This window comes from Astyanax mexicanus, chromosome 17, assembly GCF_023375975.1.
Source record: "Astyanax mexicanus isolate ESR-SI-001 chromosome 17, AstMex3_surface, whole genome shotgun sequence".
Lineage (NCBI taxonomy): Eukaryota > Metazoa > Chordata > Actinopteri > Characiformes > Acestrorhamphidae > Astyanax > Astyanax mexicanus.
The window spans coordinates 3,986,048-3,998,683 of NC_064424.1; positions in this window are offsets into that span (position 1 = coordinate 3,986,048).

Below are 12,636 nucleotides of genomic sequence, written 5' to 3' on the forward strand. Positions count from 1 at the left end.
CGCGACGTCACAATGGAGGTGACGTCTTCTACTAGCACCGTCCATTCATTACCCGTCTCTCCCTCTCTCTCTCTCTCTCTCTCTCTCACTCTCACACACACACACACACACACACACCCTCTCCATTCATGAAGAGCCGTCTAATATCTGTCACATCCGCATTATCTCAAACGGATGCGGTATATTCTGTATTTTAATCTCCTCTAGGCTAATATTTAGACACGCTTTATTAGTAATAGCAATGTAGAAGTATTGTTGATGTATTTAGTGGTATGTATCAGAATTTTAGAGGTATTTTAGTAGTATTTATTGTTAGTTCAGCTGTTTTTATTTGTATTTCGTGTTATTTTCTCTCTCTCTCTCTCTCTCTCTCTCTCTCTCTCTCTCTCTCTCTCTCTCTCTCTCTCTCTCTCTCTCTCTCTCTCTCTCTCTCTCTCTCTCTCTCTTACAATCACACACACACACATATTCTGTATTTTATTATTAGTAGTAATATAGCAGTATTGTAGGTGCATTTAGCTGTATTTAGCATTATTTTAGCGTTATTTTAGTAGTATTTATTGTCAGTTATTGGTATTTCTTGTTATTTTAGCTATATTTAGTAGTATATAGTGTTATTTTTGCTGTATTTAGTGTTATTTTAGCTGTATTTAGTAGTATATAGTGTTAATTAAGCTGTATTTAGTGTTATTTTAGCTGTATTTAGTGGTATGTAGTGTTATTTTAGCTATATTTAGCAGTATATAGTGTTAATTTAGCTGTATTTAGTGTTATTCTAGCTATATTTAGTGGTATTTAGTGTTATTTTAGCTATATTTAGTAGTATATAGTGTTATTTTTGCTGTATTTAGTGTTATTTTAGCTGTATTTAGTAGTATATAGTGTTAATTTAGCTGTATTTAGTGATATTAGTGTTATTTTAGTCGTAATTAGTGGTGTTTAGTGTTATTTTGGCTGTATTTAGTGGTATTTAGCAGACGTTCAGAATGTAGATTCGTTTCATTCATATTGACAAATGGAATACATAAGGATACTCTCAGCTTTTTTATTTTAGCTGTATTAGTGTTATTTTAGCTGTATTAAATGGTATTTTAGTGTTTTTTTTAGCCGTACTTTATCTTTATTTAGTGGTATTTAGCAGTATTTAGTGGTGTTTAGCTGTATTGTAATGGTATTTAGCAGTGTTGTAGCTGAATTTAGTATTATGTAGAACAATTGTAACTGTATTTAGCAGTATTTTAGTGGTAATTAGAGTTATTTTACATGTATCTATTGGTATTTACCTGTATTTAGTGCTATTTTAGCTGTATTTAGTGGTATTTAGCAAGGAACTGAAATATTTAAGATATTTTGGTGAGGGAAGTGAGGGAAGACATTGACTGTGACACTCAGAATGGCTTCCAGGTAAAAACATTTTTATCATTTTTAGCTGTATTTTTGGCAGTTTTAGCGGTCTTTTAGCAGTATGTAGCAGTATTTTTGTGTTATTTAACAGTATTTTAGTGGTATTCAGCAGGATTTAGCCATATTTTTGTGGTATTTAGCAGTATTTTAGTGGTATTTAGCAGTATTTTAGTGGTATTTAGCAGTATTTTAGTGGTATTTAGCAGGATTTAGCCATATTTTTTGTGGTATTTAGCAGTATTTTAGCAGTATGTAGAAGTATTTTAGTGGTATTTAGCCATCTCTAGCAGTATTTTAGCAGTATTTTAGTGGTATTTAGCAGTATTTAGTGGTATTTACTGATGTAACAAATAAAGATACTCTGCACAATCCCCTTTCTCTCTATTTTCCCTATGTCTCCCTCTCTCTCTCCCTCTCCTTTCGTGAAGATTTATTATTGAGCAGCCCCGCCATGTAATACCTGTAATATCCGCATTATCTCAAACGGATGCAGTATTTTAAGCACGGCTTATTCTCCTAATATTAAAGCACTCTCCCAAAAAAACACACAGGGCGAAACAGGCAAAAATATTACGCTCAATTCTGTGTTCTCTTCATTAAAGTACTGCAGGGTTTGTACAGAAACTACTGTACAGTACAGTGCTTTCATGTGCATGTCGGTTGGAAGGTAGGAGAAGTAGAAGATAATTTGTTTTTATTTATTTAAATTTTTGTGTGCTAAATAACATATGCATTGATTGTTGATGTTTTAAAATGAGTTCAAATTATGTTACTATTACAACTATTGCACAAAATGTGTTTTATTATACGAAACGTCTCAACTAAGCTTTAATATCTTTAATATATTTACATTCTACTAAAATACATTAATTTACAATGGGTATATATGCATCTGAAACAGGGAACAGCCTAGTGCATCCCAAATTATATATTTAACCATAACATTTTAATATTTTAACATTATAGTCATTATGGCCTTTAGAAAATGTGTTTTTGGGAGGAGGGTAGTGCATTATAAGGCTCTGTGGGCATGGCTTAAGCTTTTGTTCTTAATGGCTTTATTTTTACATTACTTTTTACTTTTAAACACTTTTAGTTAAAAAGTAAAAAGCCAACTTCTACAGAAGTATTTTATTAAACACTATTATCTGTACTTCTACCTACAGAGTAATGAACTGAGATACTTTTAGAAAGAAATGTTCACAAGTTCAGTAAAAGACCTTCAAAAACGTTATAATGATGAAACTGGCACTCATCAGGACCGCTCCAGTAAAGGAAGACCAAAGTAGAGTTTCCTCTGTTGTACAGGATAAGTTTATGATAGGACTTTGTGGGAGCAGCCTAAGCTTTTGTTCTTAATGGCTTCATTTTTTCCCCTCAAATTACTTTTACTTTTATACTTTAAGTAGTTTTGAAACCAGTACTTTTAAAAGTACACTTTTACTTAAAGAGTAAAACGCTTCTATTGAAGTATTTTATTAAACCCTAGTATCTGTACTTCTACCTACAGAGTAATGAATGGAGATACGTTTGGCAAGAACTTTGAACAAAATGTTCACAAGTTCAGTAAAAGACCTTCAAAAACGTTATAATGATTAAACTGGCACTCAACAGGACCGCTCCAATAAAGGAAGAGGAAGAATTTAACCGTTAACCGTACAGGATAGGTTCATTATATAGGACTCTGTGGACGTGGCCCAAGCTTTTCTTCTTAATACATTATATTACTTTTTCTTTTATACTTTAAGTAGTTTTGAAACCAGTACTTTTAAAAGTACACTTTTACTTAAAGAGTAAAAAGCGTCTACAGAAGTATTTTATTAAACCCTAGTATCTATACTTATCTACCTACAGAGTAATGGATGGGAATTTGTGGACACTGTTGATCAACAGGGCTGATATTGCTCTGTTCTCTAAATAAAGATGTGTTTTATTGCTGACATGGAGAAAAACGTCTCTGCTCGGGTTAATAATTACTTTATTTATAAATTCTCCCAGTCTGGGTCCCTCAGGGCCCCTTTGGCTTGATTGAAATGCCTCCTTTTGTTTTCCGCTCGCCCCCAGGAGAGAGACAGAGCAGTTCATCAGTGCGAGTAGTAAAGGGAAAACTGTGCTTAGGTAAACTGTACCGGTTTAAACAATAGCCTGCAGTAATGTTAAAAGGAAAACAATGGATTTGGAGGTGATGAAAGGAACTGTGATATCAGCAGCAGCAGGCTGTAATGGTTCTGAAGTCTCATAATGCTCTTAACTCTAAATCCTCAGATCCACCGGGCCAGACACAGAACAAAAGTGATGAACCGGGCTTCTAAATTAAAGACAGCAATGAAAGAATGAAAGAACGAATGATTGAAATGCTTCGAATGCAAATGATAATTGAGTTGAGGCGGACATCAGGTAATTTTCTACTGGTGAACCTCATTTGGATAAAGATTAGACTACCCTGTGCAAACAGATCCAGCCCGACTCCTGTCCTGCTGCACTCTCTGGATGAGCAGAATATCTTACATAGGTTTTTTACCAGGTCTGTTAACATTAATGCATTATCTTATGCAGTTACTCTGGAAACTTTAACGCGTAATTTTTTTTCTCCCCAATTTACAAAGCCAATTATCCAACCCACTTATTAGGACTTATCACTTATCACTAGTGATGCCACAACATGAGGAGAGTAAGGACTAGCACATACCTCCTCTGATACATGTGAAATCAGACTCTGTTTCTTTTTAAACTGGCTGAGTAGCATCATAATACCACGCTTGGAGAAAAGCGCAGTGTCTCAATTCCTATACATCAGCTCACAGATGCCTTTTGTGCTGATCCACATCACCCTAGGATAAATGAGAGGAAAGAGCGACATCTACTGTAACCACTCAGGGAGAGCAAGACCAATTGTGCTCTCTCGGGGCTCCTGCAGTTGATGGCAAGCTGTATGACCGGGATTCGAACCAGCGATCTCCCAAATAATCACGTGAGAAAATTAACAGAGACTGATTGACGCTTGCTGTTACTGAGCTCAGAAGGAAGATTACCTTTTATTTATACTAAAATTTATGCTCTCTCTTACACACACTCCCTCTCTCTCTGTATTTCTCTTTTGCTCACATTAGCATGTTCATGCACACACAAACACACATACACGGCTGATGGAACGTTTCCTCTATTCAAGCTGTTGAGGGTGGAATATGGAGCTACACTAATGTTTATGTTTTCCATTAAAACAACCCTGAGATAGTATAATACAGTAAAAAAGGATCAAGTCTGCCAGGTGTAAATAACACTACACCATTATTACTGAAAAAGATAAAAAAAAAAAGAATAATAGTGATTTTATCCATGATTTAGTCACAGAATAATGTGGTAATTAATACAATTTTTTTTTTTTTTTTGTAATTATTTGTTTAATGAGTCGGTAATACAGTCGGTAAAGTAATACGTAGGGCTGTGCATTGGCAAGAACATAGCGATGCAATACGACAGATCAGGATACCAGGGTTTTAATTTAATATATCACTATATATACTAATAAAATATTAGAAATATATATATATAATAAAATATTAGAAATATATATATATATATATATATATATATATATATATATATATATATATATATATATATATTTCTAATATTTTATTATATATATATATATTTCTAATATTTTATTATATATATATATTTCTAATATTTTATTAGTATATATAGTGATATATTAAATTAAAACCCTGGTATCCTGATCTGTCGTATTGCATCGCTATGTTCTTGCCAATGCACAGCCCTACGTATTACTTTACCGACTGTATTACCGACTCATTAAACAAATAATTACAAAAAAAAAAAAAAAAATTGTATTAATTACCACATTATTCTGTGACTAAATCATGGATAAAATCACTATTATTCTTTTTTTTTAATCTTTTTCAGTAATAATGGTGTAGTGTTATTTACACCTGGCAGACTTGATCCTTTTTTAAAAAACATAAAAAAAAACATTTCTTTTATTCAGATTTTTTAAATATATATATATATATATATATATATATATATATATATATATATATATATATATATATATATATATATATATATATATATATATATATATTTAAAAAATCTGAATAAAAGAAATGTTTTTTTTTATCTAGTCAGAACAGTAAAATCTAATGACAGAGCACAGCACTGCTACCCTTGTAAAAGAAAAGTGTATTAAGTATTTTTTTTTTAAGTATACAGTACTTAACATGAAAAAGTACATACTTTAAACATTACAATTAGTATGTACTTAAATACATAATAAATGTACTATTTTGGAACAACTTGAGGCAACTTAAGTATATTTCAGTCGTAATTAAGCTATATTTAAATACAACATTAAAGCATTAGGTTGTGCTTTTGAGTGTTTTTTTTTCGTATATCTTCTGGAACTTAAGTAGATTTAAGTATGTGGTTATTAAAACATAATTTTTAAAACATATATGAAGTATATCGTAAATATACTACTTTGCGTATTTACACACATATTGTGTACACCATAATGACGCTGAAAATAAACTACACTAAAGTGCACTTTAAGCAGTATTTAATGACACTACATATATTTTTGTATATAATTTAGAGCATATTACTTAAAAACACATTTTTTAATGGAAATACAGAGAAATTATATTTAATGTGTATTTTCACAGATTATATTAAATTGAAAATGTACTTTTAGTACTCTTTACCTAATTTAAACCTTTTGACCTTTTCACAAGGGTGTCCAGTGGGCGGGGTTTAAACATAACACTTCTAAACCACTTCTGACACCAATCTTTACATCTAAATTACAAATTATACATCGATATTACATTTTTTTCAAACATAAAATACATTATTGCAAGAAAACTGTAAGCAAACACTATAATATCACTATTTTCTTACGTCTCTAGTTTTAATCAGGTAATTGGTGAGTAAGTGTGAACTCTCGTGCAGGAAGCTCAGCAGACTGACCTCTCCAAATGGCCAATTCAGTTTAGGGAACAATGCCAGAGACTAATGCAAACATATCGTTTTACAAGCTGTGTTTTATGTCCCTCTACGAATACACATCAGCGCTCCCTCTTAATTAGAAAAAGCTGAAGCTCTGCTGCTCCCAGTCTGGGCATTCTTACACAGCAGTAATGAGGGATTCTGCTGTAAAATGCCTCAATAAAGTATAAATTACCTCAATATTGTACAGCTTAATGGCTGTTAAGTCTCATTCATTTGGAGACACTAAGGGGCCATGCTTAGAAAATACAATTGTAAGGGCTTGCATTTTTTTTGCGAGGGAATACAAAACTATTGACCCTCCTTTGGCAGCAAAAACCTGTTGAAGTCGTTCGGTTGTTGATTTACTTCTATGTTTTGGGTCGTTGTCCTGTTGCATCATCCTCAACATCCTCTGTTGAGCTTCAGTTGGAGGACAGATGGTCTTAAATTTTCTGTAAAATGTCTTGGTTAACTTGGAAATTTATTTTTCCGTTGATGACGGCAATCCGTCCAGACCCTGAGTCAAATCAGCAAACCAGCCCCAAACCATGATGCCCCCTCCACCATGTTTCACAGTTGGGATGAGGTTTTGATGGTGGTGTTCTGTGCCTTTTTTTCTCCACATATAGCATTGTGTGTGTTCTTTCCAAATAACTCAATTTTGGTTTCATCTGTCCACAGTATTTTTATTTAGCCAGTACTGCTGTGGAACATCCAGGTGCTTCTTTTGCAAACTTCAAACATGCAGCAATGTTTTTTTTTTTTTTCATGGTGTCCTCCTCCATTCTTGTTTCATGTTTTCCTTATTGTAGATTTGTTAACGAAAATGTTATTATGTGCCAGAGATTTCTGTATTCAGTCTTCAGCTGACTCTCCTCACAGGATTCTTCCTCACCTTTTGATTGATCATTCTGCATGTGCTGTGCTCTTACAGTCATCTTTACAGGACTTTTCCACGCCTAGGGAAAGTGCCAACAATGCTGAATTTTTATCCATTTGTAGACCTCATTTGTAGCTCTTTTGTGGGAGACATGATGCACTGTGAATGTTAAGACCCTGCAAACGTATCATTTTTTGTGTGGTATTAGCTTAAGCAGACTGTGTTTGTCTATTGTTTTGACTTAGATGAAGATCAGAACACATTTAATGACCAATTCATGCAGAAATCCAAGTATAATCCCAAAGGGTTCACATACTTTTTATACAAGTATAATATTTTTAAACTGGATCCTTTTGTTTGACCTAGTATGTAGTCTGGCAGCTGCATTTTAAATTGCTTGCAAGTCATCACAAGCAAACACACTGATGGAGGAAAACAAAGCATTAAAGTAATCAATACATGAAGATATAAAAGCATATATAAGCATCTCCCTCTCTGCACTTGAAACTACTGATCTCAACTCTTACTAGCTGAGCAGAGTTTAATTGTTTAATTCCCTATCTGAACTCTTTATCTGTGGGTTTGTGGGTATCAGTTGAGCTGTGCTGTATGGTGAAGTGTCCGGATGTTCAGTGTGAAGCATTTGCATGATTTATCACAAGCTCATTCATGACCGGCCTCTATTTGCATGGTGCTTTGTCATTAAGGCCTGGGCAGAGACAGGGCTTGGTCTTCGTATACAGAAGGTGTTAATGTTATTATAAGGACACTCCCTCCTCCAGACAGCTCACGGTGAGAGAGAGAGAGAGAGAGAGGAATATGCATGTGCTCTCGCTCGCCCTCAGAGGCGCCTCATTAACTGCTGCCGTTCAGCTGTAATGAATAGCCTGCATGTATATTTATATGGTAAATGAACTTAAGCTCCTCTGTGTTTTGTCTGACCCATTTCTCCAGTCCGGTGACACCGTCTGCTCCTGTAAAGCAATACAGGGTGTGACCTTTTACTGCATTTTCCAGTTCTGGATGTTTAGACAACAAAGCAATAACATTTTCCTTTGTTCTGACTGATTATATACGAAAATATAGAGAATATACAGTTCTATTGCTTTCATCAAGACTCCATTAAAGATATTAGCAGTGCCAGATAACAGTTTTGTTCAGTAGAACATTTTTTGAAAGTTACAGTCCAGAACATTCTAATAATGTGGCTGCAACTTAAGTAATCAATCAATCAATCAATCAATCAATCAATAAATCAATCAACCTTTATTTCCACATGGTAATGCACTGAGGTTAAACCTCATTTTCAATGCAGCCGAGCATTTACACAATTAAAGGGACTAAAAAAAAAAATAAGTTTCAATTATTAAAACAAACAATAAAATTATATATAATTAATAATACATAATTATGTAATTAATATATAATTATAATTAAGAAGAAATGAAATAATTCACAATAAAAGGATATGCAGACAGACTAAAATGTAAAGTAACAAAACAAAGAGATAAATAATTTGAATAATAAAATAGAAACACAATTAAAGAAATAAAGGACTAAAATAGGAGGACCAAAATTATAAAAAAGATAACAAAAAAGTAAAAAAAAATTAAAGGACAAAATAAATGAAATAAAAAGATAAAAGGCCAAAGTACATTTTTAGGAATATTTGGGAACTTATTTTCTGTAACTTTAAAGAATGTTAACCTTCCTAAAACCTTTCAAAATGTTGCTAAATGTTTTTTATGACTGTGTTTTCTCCCAACTTCCCTATCACTAGTGATGCCTTAGCACAAGGTTCTGATACATCAGCTCACAGACGCAGCCTTGTGCTGATCCACATTACCCTAGGAATGATAAGGGGAAAGAGCACCATCTACTCTACCCACACAGAGAGCAAGGTCAATTGTGCTCTCTCGGGGCTCTGGCAGCTGATGGCAAGCTACAACTACCCTCTCTGTATACATTTAGTGAAATTTATATAGTTTTAATTACAAGCAAGAATTAATTGAGTACAAATTAGTGGTTTTAAAATAAAGTAACTAAAGTACAGACCCATTTCTGCTTAATTTTAGTGTACCTTTAATTTTTTTCACAAGGGCAATAGAAAAAAAAGCCCAGGCCTCACCAACAAAAGTGCTAAACATGTCTTTAGTGTCGGCCGGATTTACGGTGTTGCACTGCGGTAAAAGCTGAATTATGTATGCAAGGCTCTGAATGTTTTAAACTGGAAAGGTTTCGGAGTTGATGAGTGTGATGCATCGTGGGAAGGAGCCGAAGGAGGCGCAGGGACCGGTGATAACCGATAGCAGGGCTAAGCTATGCACAACTGACATGTATCCTGTAACCATGGCAGCTGCTGCAAGTGTGCGGGTGAATCTGAGCAGTCATAGCAACAGAGAGGCTGAGCGCGAGAGCAGGAAGTGGCGGTGGCTGATACACAGGGAGGTGCGGTTTCCTTCAGTGGAGCCCTTGACGTCAGACTCGCCACCACTCTGTGATCTGGGGTGTGTGAGAGAGAGAGTGTGTGTGTGTAAGAGTGTGTGTGAGAGTGTGTGTGTGTATTCGGGGGAGATAGAGGGGGAGGGGGAGGCTGCCCCAGTTCATTCATATATATTCAGTGTGGTGAGGTGGAATCTCAGCAGAGACAGTATTAATGAGGAGAAAGGCCACTGACTGCAGCATGAATGGGATTTTCTGCTAGCGCTAATCGCGGCGCCTGTTTACGGATAAAACCCCGCCCCTCAACAAAAAACAGCCAATCAGCTTGCAGCGATGAGGCCGATTCTGCATCTTTTTGTAGCCATAATTTGCATACAACTCTGTGTCCAACTAGAACAGAGATAAAAATATCCTGAAGGAAACAAAGGAAAAAAAAGCTACAGTGGTTCCCACTGGTTGCTATGACATCCCATGTGGTTGCATTGGTGTTAATATATATGTTTGCTAAAAGGGTTTTTATGATATAGCTAGGTGTCTTCTGTACTCTCTCTGGTGGTTGTTATGAGGTTGTTTTGTAGTCTTCTAGGTGGTTGCTATAGAATTTATAGATGGTTGCAATGATGTTGCTAGGTGGTTGCTATGATGTTACTAGGTGTTTGCTGTGCTCTCCCTGGTGGTTGCTATAATGTTGCTAGCTAGTGGTTATGATGTTAAAAGGTGGCTGCTATGTGCTCGTCTAGGTGGTTCCTATGATTTTGCTAGTTTGTTGCTGTGCTCTCCCAGGTGGTTACTATGATTTGCCAGTTAGTGGCTATGATGTTGCTAGGTGGCTGCTGTGCTGTCCCATGTGGTTGCTATGATGTTGCTAGGGAGCTGCTATGTTCTCCCAGGTGGTTGTTATAACATTTTGTAGATGGTTGCAATGATTTTTGGTTGCTATGATGTTACTAGGTGGCTGCCATGTTCTCCCAGGTGGTTTCTATAATGTTATAGGTGTTTGCTGTGCTCTCCCTGGTGGTTGCAAAAATGTTGCTAGCTAGTGGTTATGATGTTGGTAGGTGGCTGCTATGCTGTTCCAGGTGGCTGCAATGATGTTGTTAGGTTGTGGCTATGATGTTGCTAGGTGGCTGCTGTGCTCTCCCAGGTAGTTGCAATGATGTTGCTAGGTGTTTGCTGTGTTTTCCAAGGTGGTTGCCATGATGTTGCTAGGTCGTGGCTATGATTTTGCTAGGTGGCTGCTATGTTCTCCTAAGTGGTTGCTACATGTTGCTGACAGGTGATTGCCACAGTGTTTCTAGATGGTTGCTACAGAATGATGTTGCTAAGTGGTTGCTGTGCTCTCTGAGGTGGTTGCTATGGTGTGATTGGCATTTGCCAATCTTCACTCACTGTACTCCATTGTATTAGACACTTCTACCTACTGTAGCTGCTCCACCTTGTCTGTCATCACTCTATATATATATAAGTCATATATCACTGTACATAATTTTATCATATACAGTTATTTATGTTTGCCTGTAACCATGAAAAAATATATATACATATATGTGTGTATGTACACACTATTCCCTCTGCCGCTCAGCCTGCTGGTCTGATAAACAGGCAGTGGTTTGGTTCTGGGGGATGAAGGATGAGTCACTGGATCCAGTGCTGTCGCCCTCATTAGAGCAGTCTCTCCCAAACACTGTGCAATCTGTCTGTCTCTGTTCCTCCCCCCAACACACACACCCCACACACTCCACACACACCCCGCCTCCAGGCTCCTCCCCTCCACTCACTACAGGAAAGACACTGACATCCCCCTCTTCCTATCAGAGCTCCTCACTCCTCTTCCCCTAAATCCATAATCCAGCAGTAAAGCTCTGACTGTGTATTCTCCTCTAATGTTTAAATAATATAGTATTACAACATAATACAGTTTTTTCAAGGATTTAACATTAGATTTTATTTCTAATTTGCTCCCATTTTCTCCCCAATTTAGCAAAGCCCATTATCCTATCCATTTAACTGCTACTAAGCTTTTTGAACTGCTGCTGATGCAGCATTGCCGAGTAGCATCACAGCACTAACGCTCGGAGGAAAGCGCAGCGACTCGGTTCTGATACATCAGCTCACAGATGCAGCCTTGTGCTGATCCACATCACCCTAGGAGTGATGAGGGGAAAAAGCAAGGCCAATTGTGCTCTCTTAGGGCTCCAGCAGCTAATAGCAAGCTGCATGACCGGGATCTAAACTAGCGATCTCACCATCATGGTCACAAGCCATCAAACCAAGCTGAAGTGCTTGAATTTTTGCAACAGGAGCGGCATAAAGTTATCCAAAAGCAGTGTGTAAGACTGGTGGGGAGAACATGATGCCAAGATGCATGAAAACTGTGATTAAAACCAGGGTTATTCCACCAAATATTGATTATTTCTGAACTCTTAAAACTTCATGAATATGAACTTGTTTTCTTTGCATTATTTGAGGTCTGAAAGCTCTGCATCTTTTTTGTTATTTTAGCCAATTCTTTTTTTTTCCTCATGTTCATTTTACTCATTATAGTGCTCTCCATCTTTGTGAAGAGCAGCAATTCTATTTCTCATACCCTTAGAGAGTTCTTTGCCATGAGGTGCCATGCTAAATATTTAATCCAGTGTGGCCACTATGAGAGAATCTAAAACCACAGTTCTAAATTGCAGAATATTTAATGCATGCACTTATACTGTGAATTTAATCAATTATGACCTTACAAATACCCTAGAAATTTTACAATAAATAGCAAAACAAATAGAAAACAGACTACATGACATTATTATTATTGTACACCATACAATATGACACATCACTAGTGTACTGTGAGTGTGAGAGACTGTGTGTGAAAAGTATAGCAGGGTAATGGGGGTGGGGGGATGGAT